Raw genomic sequence first — 21,968 nt, forward strand, 5'->3', positions numbered from 1 at the left:
ACCCTTACAGAGAAAGAACCCTGGTCCCAGGGTTAATACTCCCGAATCACACACAGTCTTTGGTAAAAGCAGCAAAGGTCTCTTTACTGTCTCTTGCTCGCACACAGCAGCAGTGGCAGCACACACAACACTCCAAAGGTGTACAGGCCTCCTCTCCTTTCCTCCAAGATGCGCCCCAGCAGGATGGTCTGTGGGGGGCCTCAATACCCCAATGCCCACCTCAGAGGGGATCCTCTGGGTGGGGGTAGATCCTCCCCATCACCCCCTTTGCAGGGTGAGGGGCATTGGTCCACTATGCTCTGCTCACTCTCCAAACTCATAGGACATGCGTCCGCTCTCTTCTGTTCCCAGGACAGAACCGATAGAGCTCCTCTCCTCCAACTCCCAGGACAGATTAGAACTAACAGTCACTCACAGGAACTGGCTGCTAAATAGAGTCAGCCCCACCTCTCATGATGTCAGCAGGACCTCCCCTCTGTCTCATGCCTGCAGCAGAGCTTGGGGCCTGCATCTATCACTCAAGGCAGGGCGTGAAGGGGGAAAACCCATGATTACTACTGGTGCCTGCCCTTAACAGGACTTACCACAGTAGGAGAAAGATATGTATAGCCCGTGCTGTTTACAGGGGGCTACACTCTCCCTCTGGTGGAATCCAATGGTCCCCACTTGGACCTAACTTTAGCAGTACTATCCTGCGGTGAACAACCTGGGAAACAAATACATATCATGGCAGTGTTAAGCATAACATATGCCCATATGAGGTAGTATCACACAAAAAAACATCGGTTACTCCCAACGTGGAGAACCCTAATAGTAGTGCTTCGGATCAGGTTTCCTTACTTTTCTTCCATTGTGATCCGTAATGGTCACAAAGAAGGACTGTACCGACCCATGCTCTAGCCGATATATTACGCTGTGCATGTATATGCACCGTCCTATACTCCAGATCCGGACCAACTCACTGATCCTGTCCTCATTATGGTAACCTGCCTTACCAAACTTTGTTCGTAGATATTCTCGTACGGCTTCTCGGAGCCAACTATCTCTGTTCTCCTCTATTTCCCTCATGATAGGTTCAGGCACATAAGGGAATTCGTATCCATGGGACTGCCTATACCTAGCCACTATGGCTCTGTCGGCTTTGCTCAACTTAGTGAGCTTACGGTTACCCGCCCTGCTTGGCAGTACCCAAAACTCTGGTTCTACAGGAGCAATGTCGTCATACAGTATACTGGGGCCCTTGGGCAGAATGATCTTCTGCTCTATCTCCCGGTACCGGTGATCTATCTCGTCCGCCACCTCCTGAGGAGTATAGGCACCTGCCGCCCACCAATGATCAACTATGTTGTTACGGATGAGTAAGAACCTGGTGCGGTCCATACATTCGTGGTACCCAATGAATAAGGGTGCCCCACTTGTCACGGTGCTCGTACTCTGATAAGTGGCCAGTGCTCTCTACCTCTGATTCTGCTTGGGATGAGACACCGGACGTCCCCGCCTCTGTAGAGCGCGAGCAATCTCTTCTCCCTTTGGCATTGATATACACGGTAGGGTTCATCTTGTGAACACCCTCACTGACAGGCCCAGCCTCTGCTGGAGTGTGAGACTCTCAGGCCCTCCCTCTAGCTGCAGGAGAAAAAGGCACAGGGTTAGGCCCACGTATCACATTGGCATATGGTATTTCCCCATCAGATCCCTCATCGCTCAATTTCCAGTCCCGCAAATCTCTGGAATATGTGGGGTACTTGCTCAATTTATCCTCGGTGACAACACTCGTGACGGGGCTGTCACGCTGCGCTCACCACAAACAGGACGGAAGACCGCGGGGCTGAGGTGGGGATAGATAGGCACCGACCCACAACCACGCAGTCCTGTCCGGAATGCGTAGTCCTAGTCGTACCGCGTCGTAGGGTTGGAGAGGTCAGGGTAGTCAGGGTACTTGCCGTGTTCCAGGGTTGGAGAGTCCGGGTAGGTAGAGTTTCGTAGCCAAGGTCCTGGGTAATAGAAGGTAGAGTAGTCGAGTAACGAAGCCGGGGTCAAAGTGCTGGAGAGTGTAGAAATCCAAGTAACAGGCAGGGTCAAACAGGTCAGACAAAGTTCAAGACAAAACTAGACAGCAGCGGTGAGCACAATGCATAAACAGGAGTTTATGCTCAGCAATGAAGGACAGGCAGTAGCAGGTATATATGTGGGAAGGGTCCAATTACCTTGCAGGGGTGTGTACTGGTCCACCAATGGTGTCAGAGAGACACTGATCAAAAACAGCTTGCAATTAGGCTTTCCTGATGCTAGGTCTGGTTGCCGGGCAACCCGCGCGCGTGCGCGATGCGCGTCGCGACGTGATGACGTCATGCGGTTTACTCAGCAAGTCTCCGCCTGTGGGAGGCTCCAGCAGCTCCCTCACGTTCTCCTGCTTCCTGGTTGCCGAGCAACCCTTGCGCGTGCGCGATGCGTCTCGCGGAGCTCCGCCATCACGCCGCTGCGCCTGCACTGCCCTGGCAGTGCGTGGGCGCATGACTCTGCCCCGTGGTGCTTCCCTGAGTCGGTCTCCGCGCGGATCAGAGGCAAGTGTGACAGTATCCCCCCCTTGAGGGGAGACCTCCGGGCGAACCAGAGATGGTTTCTCAGGATGCCTACGGTGGAAGGCAGAGATGAGGCGGTTGGCATGTACCTGATGATGAGGAATCCACTCTCTCTCCTCTGGGCCATAGCCTCTCCAGTGTACAAGATATTGTAATCCTCCTCTGGATATTCTGGAGTTGAGAATGGTCTGAACCTCGTATTCTTGTTGGCCCTCTACCAGTATGGTTTGCGGAGGTTTAGATTGTCCTTTGGAGGATGAGTCTTGATGATAAGGTTTGAGAAGGGATGAGTGAAATACAGAAGGAATCCTCATATTTTTTGGCAGTTCAAGCCGATAGGCTACTGGGTTGATCCTTTTGGTGATGCGGAAAGGGCCGATAAAACGTGGTGCCAGTTTGGGTGAAGCTACCTTTAGCCGAATGTTTTTGGTAGATAACCAAACCCTTTGTCCTACAGAGTGCCCTGGGACCTCTCTTCGGTGACGATCCGCTTGTCTCTTGTGTAATATACCAGCGTGCTGTAGATTCCGATGGATCTTCTGCCATAGGTCTTGTAAGTGGCGAATCCTGTCCTCTGCGGCCGGGACTCCAGACTTGGAGATGAGGGAAGGAAGTGCCGACGGATGGAAGCCATAGTTGACCATAAATGGTGACTGTCGGGATGATTCGTTCTGTAGATTATTGTGGGAGAATTCTGCCCATGGGAGAAGTTCCGCCCAGTCGTCCTGAGTGTCAGCGATAAAGCACCTCAAAAACTGTTCCAGAGACTGATTGGTGCGTTCCGTCTGTCCATTGGTCTGGGGGTGATATCCTGATGAAAAGTGTAGGGTAACGTCCAGATTTTTACAAAACGCCCTCCAGAACCGGGAGATGAACTGGGATCCTCTATCGGACACTATGACCTGAGGGGACCCATGTAACCTGAAGATCTCCCTGATGAAAACTTCGGATAACATTGGTGCAGTGGGTTAACCCTTCATAGGGATGAAGTGTGCCTGTTTGGAAAATCTGTCCACCACCACAAGTATTGTGTCCATGCCTCTAGATTTGGGCAACTCAACGATGAAGTCCATCGATATATGTGTCCATGGACGTACTGGGATGGGTAGTGGTTGAAGGAGACCTGCTGGTCTGTTGTGTGGCGTCTTGCTTCGAGCACAAGTAGCGCACGTAGCTACGAAGGCTTGTATGTCTCTCCGCATGTAGGGCCACCAGAATGTGCGTTCGATGAACTCAGTAGTTCTTTTGGTGCCAGGATGGCCTGCAGTCTTGGATGAATGTCCCCACTCCATGACTCTCCTCTGGAATTTACGGGGAGTGAACAACCGGTCCTCCGGAACGTTGAGTCCTGCCGGGATGTTGTTCTGAGCCTTAGTAATGTCCGTTAAGGCACTAAAAGTATTTGCAGCCAAAATACAAGTGGAAGGGAGAATGGTCTCCTGTTGATCCACCTTGTTATCCTCTACCAGGAACTGTCGTGACAAGGCGTCGGCTTTAATGTTTTTTGAACCAGGGATGTAGGAAATGAGGAAGTTAAAGCGAGTAAAGAATAAGGACCATCTTGCCTGGCGAGATCCTAGTCGCCGTGCTCCCTCAATGTACAGAAGATTCTTATGGTCCGTAAGTATCGTGACTGGCGACTCTGTGCCTTCCAGTAAGTGCCTCCAGTCTTCCAAAGCCAGCTTGATAGCGAGGAGCTCCCGGTTACCTACATCGTAATTCCTTTGGGCGGAGGAAAATTTCTTTGAAAAATATGCACAAGGATGAAGTGGAGCTTGAGGATTCTTTCTCTGTGAAAGTATAGCACCTGCTCCTACATCGGAGGCGTCGACCTCCAAAAAAAAAGGTAATGAAGGATCTGGATGGGTTAAGATGGGTGCTGAGGCGAATGCCGTCTTTATTCTCTCGAAAGCCTGGAGGGCCTTCTCAGTCCACTTTGTAGGATCAGCTCCCTTCTGTGTGAGTGCCGTGATGGGTGCTACTACCGATGAGAATCCCTGAATGAACCTCCGGTAGTAGTTAGCGAAACCGAGGAACCTTTGGATGGCCTTGAGGGAGAGGGGACAGGGCCATTCGAGTACCGCCTTGACCTTGGTAGGATCCATAGCAAGACCGGTATCCGATATGATGTAGCCGAGAAAAGAGGTGGATGTTTGATGGAAATGGCATTTCTCGAGCTTGGCATACAAATGGTTCTCTCTTAAACGCTGCAGGACTTGTTTGACATGCATCATATGTTCCGGCATGGATCTGGAAAAAATTAATATATCGTCCAGGTATACTATAACATGGTGGTCCAGAAGGTCTCTGAAAATGTCGTTGACAAAGTCTTGGAAGACCGCAGGAGCATTACACAATCCAAATGGCATGACCAGGTACTCGTAATGCCCGTCGCGAGTATTGAATGCTGTCTTCCATTCGTCTCCTTCTCTGATTCTAACCAGATTATAGGCTCCTCTGAGGTCCAGTTTGGTGAAGATCCTGGCTCCCTGGAGTTTGTCGAACAATTCGGCTATCAACGGAAGGGGGTAGCGGTTTTTTATGGTGAGTTTGTTGAGGCCCCGGTAATCAATGCAGGGTCTGAGGGTTCCGTCCTTTTTTTTGACGAAAAAAAATCCTGCCCCCGCAGGTGATGAAGATTTCTTAATGAACCCCCTCTGGAGATTCTCCTGAATATATGTTCTCATGGCCTGGGTCTCAGGAATAGATAGTGGGTATGACCCTCCTCTGGGAGGTATGGCCCCGGGTAGAAGATCGATAGGACAGTCGTACGTCCGATGTGGCGGAAGTACCTCTGCTTGACGTTTGTCAAAGACATCGCGGAAATCTTCGTATATCCCCGGCAGCCGTACCCTGTCAGGATCCGTGACCTCCATTCCTGCCACTGCCTTTGGAGCAGACATGCAATGTTCCAAGCAAAAAGAACTCCAACGAAGTGGTGTGGCCTCTGTCCAGTCAATGACAGGATTGTGGATCCGGAGCCACGGAAGTCCCAGAATGATGTTCGAGGAGGGGGTGTGAATGACATCAAAGGTTATAGTCTCGGAGTGAAAGTCGCTAGTCATGATGTTAAGGGGTATGGTTTGTAAGGGCTGCAAGGGTCGTCCGTCAATGGCTTCAAGACCTACCGGTCGATCTTTGGGTACCAACGGTATTTTATTCTTGAAGGCGAACTTTTGGTCCACGAAGTTTCCTCCTGACCCCGAGTCCAGAAAGGCCTGTGTCTGTACTGTGAAGGTCTCACCGGATATGGAGATAGGTAGATAAAACCTCGTAGAGGGTTGAGGAGGGGGAAGAGTTGCAGTATCCAGCGTGATCCTCCTTATACTCACTGGGCTTTGGCGTTTCCCGGCTTCAGTGGACAGTTGAATACCAGGTGGCCGTTATTGCCACAGTAGAGGCATAGTCCCGCTCGTCTTCTTCGTTGCCTCTCGTTAGGCGAAAGGCTAGTCCCTCCCAGCTGCATGGGTTCATCTAGGGCAGGAGTTGTGGAGAGTAGAGGCCCTATGGTAGACAAAGAAGACGATTGTATACCTCGGGGGTGTTTGTTTCTCTCCATCCTTCTCTCTTGGAGGCGCTGGTCCATCCGGATGCACAGGTCTATCAGGTTCTCAAGTCCAGCGGGACGATCCAGAGCTGCTAATTCATCCTTCAACCGTTCGGACAGGCCCTGCCAGAAGACTGCAGATAGAGCCACATCATTCCAGCCGGTCTCGGCCGCCACCGTCCGGAAGTCCAGAGCATAACGAGCCACAGTACGGTCTCCCTGAGAAATATTAAGCAGAGTGGATGCAGCCGTAACCTTACGCCCTGGGGTATCAAACACCTTTCTAAATTCGGTGATGAAGAGAGTAAGGTCAGAGGTCAAATCTGGGCGTTGCTCCCAGATAGGAGAAGCCCATGCCAGGGCGGCGTCAGTCAGCAGGGAGATTATGTATGCGACCTTAGTACGAGAAACCGGAAAGCGAGAGGGCATTAGTTCAAACTGTATGAAACACTGGTTCAGAAACCCCCGACAACCGCTGGGATCCCCTGCATAACGGTTGGGCGCAGGTAGTCGTGGTTCGGAGGTAGGTGTGATAAGTGCAGGAGTGGCTGCGAGTGGAACGGGGTTGGTGGTAGATACTGTTAGACGTCTAACTTGTTCAGTCAGGGTATCCACGTCTTGTTTAAGTTGGGAAACTAGTTGTTCTTTTAGTGTAAATGAGCCGGTAAGTTGCCGGAAGCATTCCTCATGGGTGTCTAAGCGTCGGGCCACCTCAGCGGCGTCCATGTTTGTTGGGCTGAGCATATTGTCACGCTGCGCTCACCACAAACAGGACGGAAGACCGCGGGACTGAGGTGGGGATAGATAGGCACCGACCCACAACCACGCAGTCCTGTCCGGAATGCGTAGTCCTAGTCGTACCGCGTCGTAGGGTTGGAGAGGTCAGGGTAGTCAGGGTACTTGCCGTGTTCCAGGGTTGGAGAGTCCGGGTAGGTAGAGTTTCGTAGCCAAGGTCCTGGGTAATAGAAGGTAGAGTAGTCGAGTAACGAAGCCGGGGTCAAAGTGCTGGAGAGTGTAGAAATCCAAGTAACAGGCAGGGTCAAACAGGTCAGACAAAGTTCAAGACAAAACTAGACAGCAGCGGTGAGCACAATGCATAAACAGGAGTTTATGCTCAGCAATGAAGGACAGGCAGTAGCAGGTATATATGTGGGAAGGGTCCAATTACCTTGCAGGGGTGTGTACTGGTCCACCAATGGTGTCAGAGAGACACTGATCAAAAACAGCTTGCAATTAGGCTTTCCTGATGCTAGGTCTGGTTGCCGGGCAACCCGCGCGCGTGCGCGATGCGCGTCGCGACGTGATGACGTCATGCGGTTTACTCAGCAAGTCTCCGCCTGTGGGAGGCTCCAGCAGCTCCCTCACGTTCTCCTGCTTCCTGGTTGCCGAGCAACCCTTGCGTGTGCGCGATGCGTCTCGCGGAGCTCCGCCATCACGCCGCTGCGCCTGCACTGCCCTGGCAGTGCGTGGGCGCATGACTCTGCCCCGTGGTGCTTCCCTGAGTCGGTCTCCGCGCGGATCAGAGGCAAGTGTGACAGGGGCAGTGGCCGGGGCGATGGAGCTAGGGGTTGGGGCAGGGGCAATATTCAAGTCAGTGTCCAGCAAGCGGGTAATACCGCGACCAAGGGACGCTTTCTTGGGTGCTTTCTCTGCCATACTTCGCGCTTCTCTAGATGGGCCTCGGCTCTTCAGGGTGGCCATTGCAGTGGCCATGGCTACTCTCCGTGGGGAGAACAGCGCTCCCGGGCCTCGTTCCTGTCGGACCCGGAAGTGACGTCATCGTCGGTGCCCGCGGAATCTCCATCCGCTCCATGGTCACGCACCGGAAGTGCGTTGAGGACCGGAATGGGCGGTGGTGGAGCATCCGGTTCGCGGATGGACAAGTAGGCCTCAAGCCTCTCCTTCTCGTCCTCCACGGTTGCTGTCTTCGCCTGGCGTGAGTAAGGGGGTGGTATAGTCTCCTTTCCGCTCCGCTGCTGTTTGGTGATCTTGGGGTCCTCCGGAGTCGTCTCGGACGCCATCTCCGCCGCACTGGGAGTCACCACGGCCGTGGGACTACTGGGGGCCTCCGGCCGCACCAGCGCTCGCCGTCGGAAGGTGTCCGGACTCGTCTGCTCCTCTTTGTTACCGCTGGGGTGGTTCACCGATAGGCGCATCGCCACCGATGGTACGCCAACCTCTTCCTCCGAGGATATCACGATCGGATCCTCCGCAAGGGAGTCACCGGGTTCTTGGGCGATACCGACAGTGGGTATTGGTATGAAACAGGCTCGCTCCAGTACCTCCACTGCGGTTGCGCTCTTCTCCGCCGACGGTTCTCTTGGCTCTGTAGCGGGCTGGGCCTTGGTTCTTCCCACTTGGTTGCAACGGGGAACTAGGGCAGCCTTGTCTTTCATCTCCGCCACCTCCGTTAGTGTTCCCGGAGAGGCACCCCGCGGGGTCTCGATTAGGGGCCATGGCTCGTTAGGCCACAGGTAGAACGTGCCGCATTGAGGGCATCGTACCTTAGTGCTTGGGACCGCTCCGGGTATCCCGCAGTGGACGCACAGGCACCGGAGGTACTCGTGGCCCTCCACCTCCACTACCAGTAAGCCTCCTGCTAGTTGGTAGATCGTGGTGCTCATTTCGGCCATAGTTCGCTCAGGGGTGGAACAGTTCAATGTTTCAGCTCCTTGCTCTTCGAATGCCAGAAAGAAGTGAAGCTCCTCGCTTCCTGTCCCTTCCTTTGCTTGGGAGGACGCTTCTGATTGGCTCTCCTTGTGCCCCCTCCCTCTGGTGGAAACAAGAGGCGGGGCACTCCTTCTTTCAGTGTGACGTGGCCTGTTTTGTTGGCCAGTTACAGCACAGGTGGGTGGGCTTTCGGCTTTCGCGCCGCTCTGCTCCTCTTGCAGGGGATCTGGGTTTGGCGCCAAACCCCTGCACAATTCCCGCCACATTTCTCGGACAGTCTTTTTGCACGATTCACGTGCGCACTCCAGGATTGGCGGGAATCGCCATTTTAGTTCAGCTGCTAACTGCTGGGCCGTGGATGGCGCGTTTGTCGCCATTTTGAATTGTTCTTTGCTCCGCGGAGCACATATAGTGACGACCGCCATCTTCGATGCGCCCACCACATGTAAATGTGCACTACTCTCAGTGTCTAGGGTGTAACCCATTCCTAGACGCTGACTGTACTCACTGACACTCTCTGCATGCTTTTCTGACTGTTCACTAGTATGAGGTGGCATACCCCAGGCTAGGCAGAACTCCTACTCTGTGCACTGTACTCGGTGACTGTTCCGGCAAGTGCTCTGTGGTGCGTTTTATGTGGGTGCTAGCTAGTGTACCGGGCATCTCCCTAAGTACGGGTGTCTCCTACTTTTGGCCACTCATAGTGCGGGCCCTGGGCCATGGTCCCTGGACACGTTAACAGGCTAACCCCCCCCCAGTTGCCTCACACTACCTGCCTCAAGGGACTAGAACAGCAATAGCTATGCACCCATCTTACGCCACCCTCTTAGGGCACCCAGGGCGTACTGTGCGGGAGCGGAGGTCCACGCTCCCCTGACTACCCCTGGTATGGCATGCCCTACTTTCTTCAGCACTTGCATGGAGAGTGCACATCACTCTTCCCACTCTGCTTCGCTGTAAGCCTGTCCTGTCCTGGATCTCAGCAGCGCCTCCAAATGTAACCCATATTCCCCCCCCCCAGACACATATGCTACTGCACCGACACACTTTATTCGAGCAAATACCCAGTATGTACCTGGCAGATACCTGGAATGCGCCGCTCCTCACCTCTGACAAGCCCCGTTGCGTTTGCCTTCCCAGCCTGGGTTCATGCCTGGCTGACGGGCGGCTGATCTGTTAAATGATAATGATTAGGATTTAATAGGCTGCAATGCTTCGCGTGTCTACCAGATGGCATAAATTCATGAATTTTAATGCAGTATATATATATATATATACTGTGCAGTATTGCAGCCAGCGGGAATAAAATGCTTCAATCCCTGCCTGGAAAATAACCCAATGCACTCGGGCAGAAAACAGTCACAAACCTCAATATACCCGGGTATACCCGAATTCGTGGGACTAGCCGAGCTCGAATAAAATGTGTCACCAGTGTATATCTAGGGTGTGTGAGGGCTGGCTACATGTGCTTGGGTGGTGCATACCTGCTGGTAACAGGAGGGCCTGAGTCTCCCGCGGTGATGTTGGGGATAACAGGACCAGGCTTCTGGGGTAATCGCCTTCATTTTTTAGTGGTGCAGCGCCTCCATTCTCAATAATCCCCAGGGATGTGGGGTAGGACCCTTACAGAGATAGAACCCTGGTCCCAGGGTGAATACTCCCGAATCACACACAGTCTTTGGTAAAAGCAGCAAAGGTCTCTTTATTGTCTCTTGCTTGCACACAGCAGCAGTGGCAGCACACAGCAGCACACAGCAGCACACATAGCACTCCAAATGTGTACAGGCCTTCTCCTCTCCTCTCCTTTCCTCCAAGATGCGCCCCAGCAGGAATGTCTGTGGGGGGCCTCATTACCCCAATGCTCACCTCAGAGGGGATCCTCTGGGTGGGGGTAGATCCTCCCCATCACCCCCTTTGCAGGGTGAGGGGCATTGGTCCACTATGCTCTGCTAACTCTCCAAACTCATAGGACATGCGTCCGCACTCTTCTGTTCCCAGGACAGAACCGATAGAGCCCCTCTCCTCCAACTCCCAGGACAGACTAGAACTAACTGTCACTCACAGGAACTGGCTGCTAAATAGAGTCAGCCCCACCTCTCATGATGTCAGCAGGACCTCCCTTCTGTCTTATGCTAGGGGCCTGCATCTATCACTCAAGGCAGGGCGTGAAGGGGGAAAACCCATGATTACTACTGGCACCTGCCCTTAACAGGACTTACCACAGTAGGAGAAAGATATGTATAGCCCGTGCTGTTTACAGGGGGCTACACTAAAAAAAATTAGAGTGCCTTGCTGGTTAGTAAAAATGTTCCAGTCATTTTCTGTTTTTATTGGAATATATTGATTAGTTGTACGAACATATGTTGTGCCTCTACCCTGTTATATATGAGATACTACCAGTGGTGGGATTTAAAAAAATTAGCAACCGGTTCTCTCTCACTTTACCGCCCTTTCATAGTGAAAAATGACCATCATCAGCTTCTCCCCCTATCCCTCTCATAGTTACATAGTAGATGAGATTGAAAAAAGACGTACGTCCATCCATCAAGTTCAATCTATGCTAAATTTAGACAACAGATACTTTATCCTATATCTATACTTACTTATTGATCCAGAGGAAGGCAAACAAAAAACCCCAGAGTCATATCATCCAATGATATCTCATAAGGGGAAAAATAAATTCCTTCCTGACTCCAAGAAGTGGCAATCGGATTAACCCCTGGATCAACATCCTTCCCATGTATACTTATTTGGTTTATCCCTGTATACTTTTCCTTTCTAAAAAAGATATACAACCTTTTTTTGAACAAATCTATTGTATCTGCCATCACAGTCTCCATGGGTAATGAATTCCACACTGTAACTGCCCTTACTGTAAAGAACCCTTTCCTTTGTTGCTGGTGAAATCTCCTTTCCTCCAACCTTAAGAGATGGCCCTGAGTCCTTTGTACTGCCAGTGGGATGAATAGTTCTTTTGAACGCTCCTTGTATTGTCCCCGAATATATTTGTATATAGTTATCATATCCCCTCTTAGACGCCTCTTTTCTAATGTAAATAAATCTAATTTAGTTAGCCTCTCCTCATAAGTTAGATTGTCCATCCCCTTTATTAATTTGGCGGCTCTTCTCTGCAATCTCTAGTTCTATAATGTCTTTTCTTAGGATTAGTGCCCAAAATTGTACTCCATATTCAAGGTGTGGTCTTACTAATGATTTGTAAAGGGGCATAATTATGTTTACTTCCCTTCCATCCATTGCCTGTTTAATGCAAGATAAGATCTTGTTTGCCTTTGCAGCTACTGCATGACTTTGGGCACTATTGCTAAGCCTGCTGTCTACAAGCACTCCTAAATCCTTCTCCATCAAGGATTCCCCCAATTTATCTCCATTTAATTTGTAAGTAGCCTTTTTATTCTTGCATCCCAAATGCATAACCTTACATTTATGTGTATTAAACCTGATCTGCCATTTAACTGCCCACGTTTCCAATCTCTCCAAGTCTTTCTGAAGAGAAATGACATCCTGCTCTGATTCTACTACCTTACACAATTTAGTATCATCAGCAAAGATGGAGACTTTGCTCTCGATGCCAACCTCAAGGTCATTAATAAACAAGTTAAAAAGCAGTGGTCCCGATAGGAAGTAGATATTTTCTCAGCTTAGGGGGCGATGCACTGTGACGGGAGAGGGGTGCCAAGCGAGTAATAAAGGGGTCACCCCCATTAGACACCCCTTCCACCGTCTGGGAAGTGAGAGGTTAACCAGAAATGTACTCATAATACATATGTTCCCCTGCTTCACAACCAAAAGGTACGTCCCTTGGTTATCCTATTCCCACATTAGAGGGAATTAATGTATTTTTATTCCCCTGCCTCAGGGCAAACTGTGTTCTATGTGATAGAAATGTATATGGGTACAATTATTGGTGTTTGTACCTGTACAGTGTATGCATCAACCACATACACTGGGATCCGGTCGGGAGGGAAAGGGTTAATGTTAATTTTGTGTTTATAGCCCTTTGTTCCTTTTCCCGCCTTTGCAGGCTCCATTTTGCAGTCTCTGCATAGGTTGCCATTGCAGCTCCATGTGGGCCCGATATCATAGAAGACCTGCAGGTGGCGCCCGGGCTTGAAAAAGCGACATAGTGGGCGTGAAACATGTGGGAGGAGGAGTTTTGTCATTTTATGTAGTTTTCATTAAAGACTTTTTTAACCTTCATATCTGGTGAGTTCCCCAACTTCTTTTCATAACAAGCGGTAGTCCACTCGATCATTTTTTGTTTCTGTTGCTGCCTGGATCGGAGGACACCACCGGTTTCACCATTGTTGCGGGAGGAATGGATTAGTGGTGATTCTTGTGAGCGTGCGGCTCCACACCACTTCATTTGGGAGGAGACGGGGGTAAGGTGAAGCTTCTCAGGGGGTCACACAGCCTGGTGGGAATCCAACCTCTCTGTAAGTAAACAAGTAGGAAAAAACAGACAAGTGTGCACAAGAATTCTAACTAAATAAAAAAGTGTTAATGTGATAAAAATTAAATCAAATACACCCAACCACGTGATAAAAGTGTATAAGGTAAAAAATATACCAATGTAGATGAGCGTCTGCTGCTGTGATAGAGGGCAGCCCAAGGCCCTAGAATCTAGTAACAACAAAACAAACAAAGCGCACAACACTCATCGTGAAAAATGTAATAAACAGTGTTTATATATAAGGTGTTTCAAGGTTAAGCGTACATCATGAATGATTTAATCAGGCATAGAGAGCCACAATGTGGCAGTTACCAACAGCTGCAACCAGGAACCGCCGAGATTTCACTCCCCCTTCCACGAACTCAGGTCGGATGCAGATCAGACACACTGCCGGATCATTGATGTATCTGCCACAGTCTCTATGTCCAGTATGTGGTGTTAGTACGCCCGGTGAGTCCTGGGGTGTAGTTCTCTTTATCTCGCAGGTATCATGCAAGTTCCCAGCTGCAAACCTCACTGCACATCCGCACGGGTCAAGCAGCGTTGCGGCGTAGTCTCGTGGTCCCGTCTGTGATGTCAGAGCGCCCGATGAGGCTCAAAGAGTGTTGGAATCTACTCTGTGTAACGATGTTTGCCAGTCCTGCTTCCGACCTCACTGCACAGCTACAGAGGCCACCAACATCACGCGCACATGCGCCGAGGGATGAAAATCAACTCGGTATTCCAAATGAACCGAGAGACTTAACAGAATAAAATACACCTTGGAACTAAAAATATTAAAGAATATGGGTTGAATGATATCTCTCCAACGCGTTTCGTAGCTCAAAGGGCCACTACTTCAGGGAAAAGAGACTCACGATCATTAGATCAGAGTATATACCATTCAAAACCATATGATTGGTTCAGAGCTCAATAGTAGCAGCAAATCACTATTCACTACACTAATGCAGCACAGCTGTAACATCAGAGCTGCATAAAAACAAATGAACATTTTATTTCAAGATATCTTAATACTATATAAAACATGTTGCTAAATATAACATAAAATCAAGTAAATGACAAATGGCAAAGATTGAATTAATATTACTTCTGAAAGAAAGAAACAAAAATTAGTTTTGAAGCAGACATTCATAAACATTTATAAACACTTATTGACAGAATCAGTTTCGGAAGACTGCTTCCTTCCTCAGGGGTAGAAAAGCGCAGTCTTCCAAAACGCGTAGGGTGGTCTACGTTTGCACAGCTAATATTACGGCATCCACCACACTGGTTTTACCATCTCCACGGACGTATCCCTGTTTCGGTTCCAGTTTGCGGCGGCTGCTGCACTGATCCGGACCTTGACAACACCGCTGGGCTGCTGCTGCTGGCGTGGATCCTGCGCCGATGCGGAGCACGTGACGACGCCTGTCCTGTGACAAGCGGCCCGGTGGGTCCATCTTGCGGAGGTCTGTGGTGTGGAAGGCAGGGAGGGCTCCCCTCTAAAGTTCCTGTATATCACTCAAGACGTCAGGACACGGTTTTGGCCCACAAGAGAGGGGATACTCTCAGATTTATCCACCGCCTTCTTATCTAGAGTGTCTGGTAAGCGGCCAGTTCTACTGTGGTTGCAGTGCACATATGACCCTTCATTTTAGTATTTTTATCTATCGTATTAAATGTTACTTTTTTTATATATCAGTCAGTTGTCTCAGCAATTGTTTGTCTCTTATCTGTGAGTAGTGTTGTGTGTTTGTGTAGTTACTGTATCACACTATGTTTGTTTTTGTTTCTATTACACTATAGATTTATTTAGCCATAACCTATCCCTACTATGAATAGGCGGAAAAATATCGCTAGGAGCCACAGTATTTTTAAAATTCTTTGCTCTCCTATAGATGAATTTTGGTGTCAATGGGATGTGGCCCCCTAGAAACACATCCCTATTTAATATTGCCCAATGTTTTTTGAATATTTCTTCAATTTTCACATTAGCAGAATTGAAGGTAGTCACAAATGGAATCTCAAGGGACCCTGTTGTTTCAATAGGTAATTTTTTTTACCTTAGATTGTATCATTAAGTCTCTATCCATTCCCCTCACCCTTTCCAGATCCTTTAAAAGATCTTTTTCAGGATACCCCCTTTCCAAAAATTTGAGGATAAGTAGATTAGCCTGTTCTTCAAAGTCATCAGTGGAACTACAATTTCTCTTAATTCGAACAAATTGGCCCCTAGGTATATTGGAAATCCAAGATTTTTTATGGTTACTAGAGGCCATGAGTAAATTATTACTGTCCACTTCTTTGAAGAATACCTTAGTGGTTACTTTCCCAGTGTTAGTGGCTGTTAAATTAAGGTCAAGAAAATTAATAGATCTCTCATTGGAAATATGACTGAAAATCAAGTTCATATCGTTATCATTAAGGTAACCCATGAGGTTTATCAGTTCTTGATCAATGCCATCCCACACGCACAAGATGTCGTTGATAAAGCGCCTCCATATGACAACATTCCTACTATAAGGATTGTTGGTCCAGATTCTCTTCCTCTCCCAGTCTTCCATATACAGGTTCGTGAAACTGGGATCAAATCTAGTCCCCAGTGCAGTTCCGCAAACCTGCAAGAAAAACTGGGACAGGAAGAGAAAATAATTGTGTGTTAGTATGAATTCAATTGCTTTTAATATGAATTCTACATTTAGGGTATGTAATAAACTATCCTCCTCCAGGACCGACCTTATTGCTGACAGACCCTTATCGTGTGGGATGTGGGTATATAACGCCTGCACATCACAGGTTAACCACTTGTATGACTGTTTCCATTCAAAACCAGAAAAAATCTGGAGCACTGACGACGTATCCTTTAAATAAGCAGGTAATTTGACTCCGTAACTTTGTAAAAAGAAATCAACATATTGTGAAAGGTTTGACATAAGTGACTGGATGCCCGAAATGATGGGGCGACCAGGGGGGTTAATTAAAGATTTATGGATTTTGGGCAAATGCTAAAAAATAGGTACTCGGGGACATTCTGAATATAAAAAATCAAACTCTAGTTTGGAGAGCACCAAATCATCCAGAGCTACAGTAAGAAACTGTTTTAATAAAGCTGTATATTCTGCCGTTGGATCTTTAGCAATTTTGATATAAAAAGCCAGATCTCCTAGGAGGCGGTTGGCCTCAGCCTCATAATCCTAGAGTGATCCCTATGAGGTCCTTTGTACCCCCCTTTAGATTTCTTTCTATAGTTACCATATGGAAATCTAAAGGGGGGTACAAAGGACCTCATAGGGATCACTCTAACCATGGTCAAAATACTAATCAGTACCATCAAAATACTAGACAACAGAGGTCTAATGATGAACCTCGCTCCCATGGGGTTAGTGATACTTACTACCATGAGAATAAAACCCAAAGTAATAAGTACTCTGTAGCAAATAAAACTGCTACCCCCAAATCTCCCTCAGGGCTTCATTTTTTAGAGGGTCTGAGGAGGAGATTCCTCTCTCCTTTGGAGAAAACATCCAAATTAAAAAACCTAGTTCCATCTCCGGAGAAACAAAAGAAAAAAATGATGCGTGAAAGATCTCTGATCTAATGATCTTGAGTCTTTATTACCTGAAGAAGTGGCGATTTGAGCTACGAAACGCGTTGGAGAGATAACATTCAACCTATATTCTTTTAATATTTTTAGTTCCAAGGTGTATTTTATTCTGTTAAGTCTCTCGGTTCATTTGGAATACCGAGTTGATTTTCATCCCTCGGCGCATGTGCGCGTGATGTTGGTGGCCTCTGTAGCTGTGCAGTGAGGTCGGAAGCAGGACTGGCAAACACAGTTACACAGAGTAGATTCCAACACTCTGCGAGCCTCATCGGGCACTCTGACGTCACAGACGGGACCACGAGACTACGCCGCCACGCTGCTCGACCCGTGTGGATGTGCAGTGAGGTTTGCAGCTGGGAACTTGCATGATACCTGTGAGATAAAGAGAACTACACCCCAGGACTCACCGGGCGTACTAACGCCACATACTGGACATTGAGACTGAGGCAGATACATCAATGATCCGGCAGTGTGTCTGATCTGCATCCGACCTGAGTTCGTGGAAGGGGGAGTGAAATCTCGGCGGTTCCTGGTTGCAGCTGTTGGTAACTGCCACATTGTGGCTCTCTATGCCTGATTAAATCATTCATGATGTACGCTTAACCTTGAAACACCTTATATATAAACACTGTTTATTACATTTTTCACGATGAGTGTTGTGCGCTTTGTTTGTTTTGCTCTCTCTAAGTACCCTGCTTCTTATACCTTGCTTAACCCCTTGGTTTTTCTCCCCTCTCCCTGCATCTATACTTATATGTACCGGACATTGCTATTATTAATTTAAAAGACTGTTATCTGATTTCACTTACCTTTTTGCTTTTGGAGCTGATATTTGTTTTTTTGTTCTCTCCCCTCAACCGAACAGAGTAGGGTTAACTGTGAAAAAGTGTGTGTTTCCCATTGACTTCAATGGTAGCGGAGGTCCCATTGAATCCTATGGCAGCGCCGGCCCTATTGATTCTAATGGAGGAAAGCCGCGTGGCTTTGAAACGGCTAAGTACAAAAGGGTGTAAAGTGAAAACCCATAACTCCGGTTCCGTAAGAACCAGAGGGCTGGGCTTTGGGTAGCATGAAGTCACTGCTCCGGCATGACTGCATGGCAGTTTCCAGCCCTCTCCGATCAACCGGACGGAGTATGGGTAAATGTGAAAAAGGTGGTTTTCCCATTGACTTCAATGGCGGAGTTGCTCCATTAAAAGCCTAGAGCTGCGGAGCCCATTGATTTCAATGGAAGAGTGAAATGCAGTGATTTCTTTTAGCATAGCGGAGAATCCTGCATTAAAGTTAATAGGGGATGTTAACTTGTTTTTTTGTATCTCCGGTTCTGTGGGTCGTAGAAGGCTGATATTGTCAGGGTTCTGCTCGCCACAAACCAGGACCGGACCGCTAGGCTGAGGTGGGGTTGTAAAAGCACCGACCTGAGACCGCGCAGGCTGATCCGGATTGCGCAGTTCGTAGTCATATGTCGCAGGATCAGGATTGGAGAAGACAGCGTCGTCGTTGTACAAGCCAGGGTCAGAACAGGAGACGTCAGGATAAACATTGTCCATGCAGGAGTTCGGCAATAAGGAGATAGGAGAGACCCGCTTCAGCTTAGGAGCGCGGGGTTGGCCTTTGCGCGAGCGACGACCATGGCCCATGGTGCTGGTCACAGGAGATGGTAGGCAGACCAGAATAGCACACCGTCTTGCTGCACGGGTGAACCAGTGCTACAACGCAAAAGTCCTGAGCGGGCAAGGGAATCCACTGTTTCAGCGCAGGAACCAGGACACGGCCTCTCTATATTAGGGAAAGAGTAGGCCCCAGGAACCAGGAAGCTGTAGATACAGGGAAACCTCCGCTTCAGTGCAGGAATCCAGGAGACTGCAGAACGCAGGGACGAAACCTCTACTTTAGTGCAGGAATCCAGGAGGCTGAAGGACGCAGGGACGAAACCTCTGCTTCAGCACAGGGGAACAGAAGCTGAAGGACGCAGGGAATACCTCCGTATCAGCATAAGGGAACAAGCGGCTTGAAGGGAGCTGAAGGATGCAGGACGTAACCTGGAATCAGCATTGGAGAACAAGCGGCTTGAAGGAAGCTGAAGGACGCAGGGCGGAACCTGGTATCAGCAAAGGAGAACAAGCGAGAGCTTGTGGCAAAACAGTTGACATCCAGTTAGGACTATGCTCGGCCAGGAGCATTATGGGCAAGCAATACTTAAAGGCCAGCGGGCCAATCCCCGGCGGGGGTGTGAAGGTACTGCCCCTAATGAGTGAATGCAAGTATAGTTTGCAATGAAAGGCTGCACAGCTGCAGTAGATACCAGAGGGAGTGTGTATTGCTTTGAGTGAATCCAGGCTGCAGCAAACCTCAGGAAAGCTGTTCCAGAACTGCACCGGTCTGCAAGGTAAGGTAACCAGTAAACCGTGGAGCGGATTCCTTACAGATATTTGGCCACTATGGCAAGGGTCCTCTGGCATGAGGACCTGGCAAATTTCAGCCCGCTCAGACCCACAGAACGGATTATTTTAATATATGTTTAATATTAAAATGTTACTCTGCATCCCTGGTATTTCTAAGCCCATGAAAGCTAGAGGCCTGTAGAAGGACGTTCACAGAGGTACACAATTTGGAGACGTTTATAATGTGAAATTATAATAAGGCTTTATTGTGCCTTTTCCTTTTCATCAGGAAATCCATCCAAACACAGGGGGGGGGGGGGAACAAAGCTTCTATTCACTTGGGAGTATTTCTAGTGAAACACTATGCAATAATTCCCATCTCCCTTAGTCAAGCATTTCCCGTAGCCCAAAAACATACAGTAGAGGCAACTCTTATTCGAACAAAAACCAGTGGCAATTCCCCAAAAAACCCAGGAAACACCCAGGTACATTCTGAATACATGCCTTAAACTTTCCTTAAACTAGCCCCAGCATTTCTGCATTGATTAATGGCCTATCAGATTAACAGCGGGGGTCCCTGGCAGTCCCATTCAAACTGAATTGGACTGCCAGGGATCCCTGCTGTGTTAATCCTATGGGTCGTTAGTCAATGCAGAAATGCCTTAAACGTGCCTCAAACTAGCCCAGAACATACCCAGCACATACCCAGCACATACCCAGAATGTAACCCGGCTAGTTTACGGCAAATGTTAGAATAAACGTTGCCTCTACTGTATAGCATGAAATAAGCAGATATAAGCAGTCTCTTAAGAATAAAAAGTCTTATCTGTTTCTTGGAGGGAAAATCTTCTCACTTCCTGGTTCAGCTTCAGGTGACATGAAAAAAAGGGGACAAGAAAAAAAGGTTCAGCTTCAGGTGTAGTAGTTTTCCCTGTGTCTTGAAATCAGCTCTGCTGTACAGAGCTCAAGACTGGTCAGCTCCAGAGATCTGGGTTTCTTTTGGTCAGTCTCTCCTGGGACTCAAGAACCTCTGCTCTGTTTCTCCAAAGGTCAGCTCTCAGTCAGAGCTAAGGAGGAGTCACTTCCTGTCTCAAAGGTAGGCTTTTTGTAAACAATCTAATCAGGCAGGTGGTGTTTAGTAATTAACTACCACACTGCTAGATTAAAGGCACATTACTGAACAGGGATAAGTCCCCTGTTACATACCTCCCCTGTTTGTGGGAAGCTCGGGCTTACCACGGCCAAAGCCCATCCTTCCACTCTCATTCTAGATATCTCTGTGACTTGAATGAGAGTGGATGGAGGAAGAGAACCCTCTGTCCCGCTGGGATTGGAGCCCTTTCTCCAGTTTATTTTTGTCTCCTCCCGAAGATGCTTGAGATCAGCACTCCTCAGTCGCTCGAGGAGGACTTTTTCCACGTAAAGTCTTTTTATCGCGTGCGCGGTCTTGAGATTTCTGTTGCGTCGGGCACTCCTCTTTTTGTAGACAAAGTGTATGGCAACAGTTGTAGAGCAGTTAGGACTAGCCCTTAGAGTTTTCTGCTCTTGAAGTGGTCTTTCTGCAGCTTCTCCACACCACGGAGTCGCCAGTTCATCTTCTTCAGCTAAGGATTCTTCTGGCTTTGATTCTGCACTCCTACCTCTGTTTGTTGCCTGTTGGGCAGCTGTAGGTTTGGCTAGTTCTTTCTTTGGTGGCTCAAACTTCGTAATTTTGTTTTGAAGTTGCGTGGAGTCCCCAACTCTCACTGTACCCTTGTCCTTACGGGCATTATTTACTGTGGGATACTGGTGCTTGGGCAGAGCCAATGCCTTTTTCTGTATTGGAGAAATCTGTATCAGAGTCTCCTTCATATTCTGGAGCTCTGTAATTTTTGTCGTCAAGGTTGCCGCTGCGTCTGTTTTCTCCTTGGTGTACTGACTCAAGGGAATGGAACAGTCTCTCTGTCTCTCCAGCTCTTGCTCCAGTTTCTGATCCTTCTCACGCTCCCTCTCATACAGAGTCACCTGGTATCGAAGCTCCGCTTCCAACGATGCTCTGAAGACATGCAGCGTGGCCTTTTATCCTCATACTGCTCTGTGGGGACGTACTGGGTATTCAGACATTCCTGCAGTGCTTGTACCTCTTTAGCAGCCTGCAGTTTTTCTTCCTGTAGCGTTTGCTGCTTCTCCTCAGCATACTGGAGGTGTGTACGCAGACCTTGCAGTTGGTTCTGCAGTCGGTGCTCTGCTTCTGTCAACTGAAAATTTTCTTCTTTCAGTTTTAAGTTTTCTCTTTTTAATCTTGAATTTTCTCTTTTTTCAGTCTCTGTATTCTTCAGGGCTTCTTTGCAGTCCTCCTTCCATTTACGCACATCTGCTTTGAGAATGACCATCTCTTGGCGTGAGACTTCCTTCTCTAGGTTGAGGGTCTGAAGCTCCTTTTGAGAGACTTTGAGATCTGTATCAAGATTGACAGTAGTTTCTTTAGCAATGTCCAGCTCCTCAGTGAGACTGTGTAGTTCCTTTCTGGAAACTTCCAGGTCTGTGCGGCAGCTGTTGGTCTCATGATGTGAGGCATCAAGCTCTATACGAAGAGTGTGAACCTCTTGCTGGAAGACTGTCATCTGCTTCAGTGCCTCCTCATACTTCCGCTTTAGCGTAGCCATCATTTTATCCGATTGGCTCTGCTTTTCATCCATGACGGAAATAGTAGCCTTTGCAGTATCTAGCTCAGTCTTGAGATCCTCCAATT

Source organism: Ascaphus truei, chromosome 5 (genome assembly GCF_040206685.1).
Source record: "Ascaphus truei isolate aAscTru1 chromosome 5, aAscTru1.hap1, whole genome shotgun sequence".
NCBI lineage: Eukaryota > Metazoa > Chordata > Amphibia > Anura > Ascaphidae > Ascaphus > Ascaphus truei.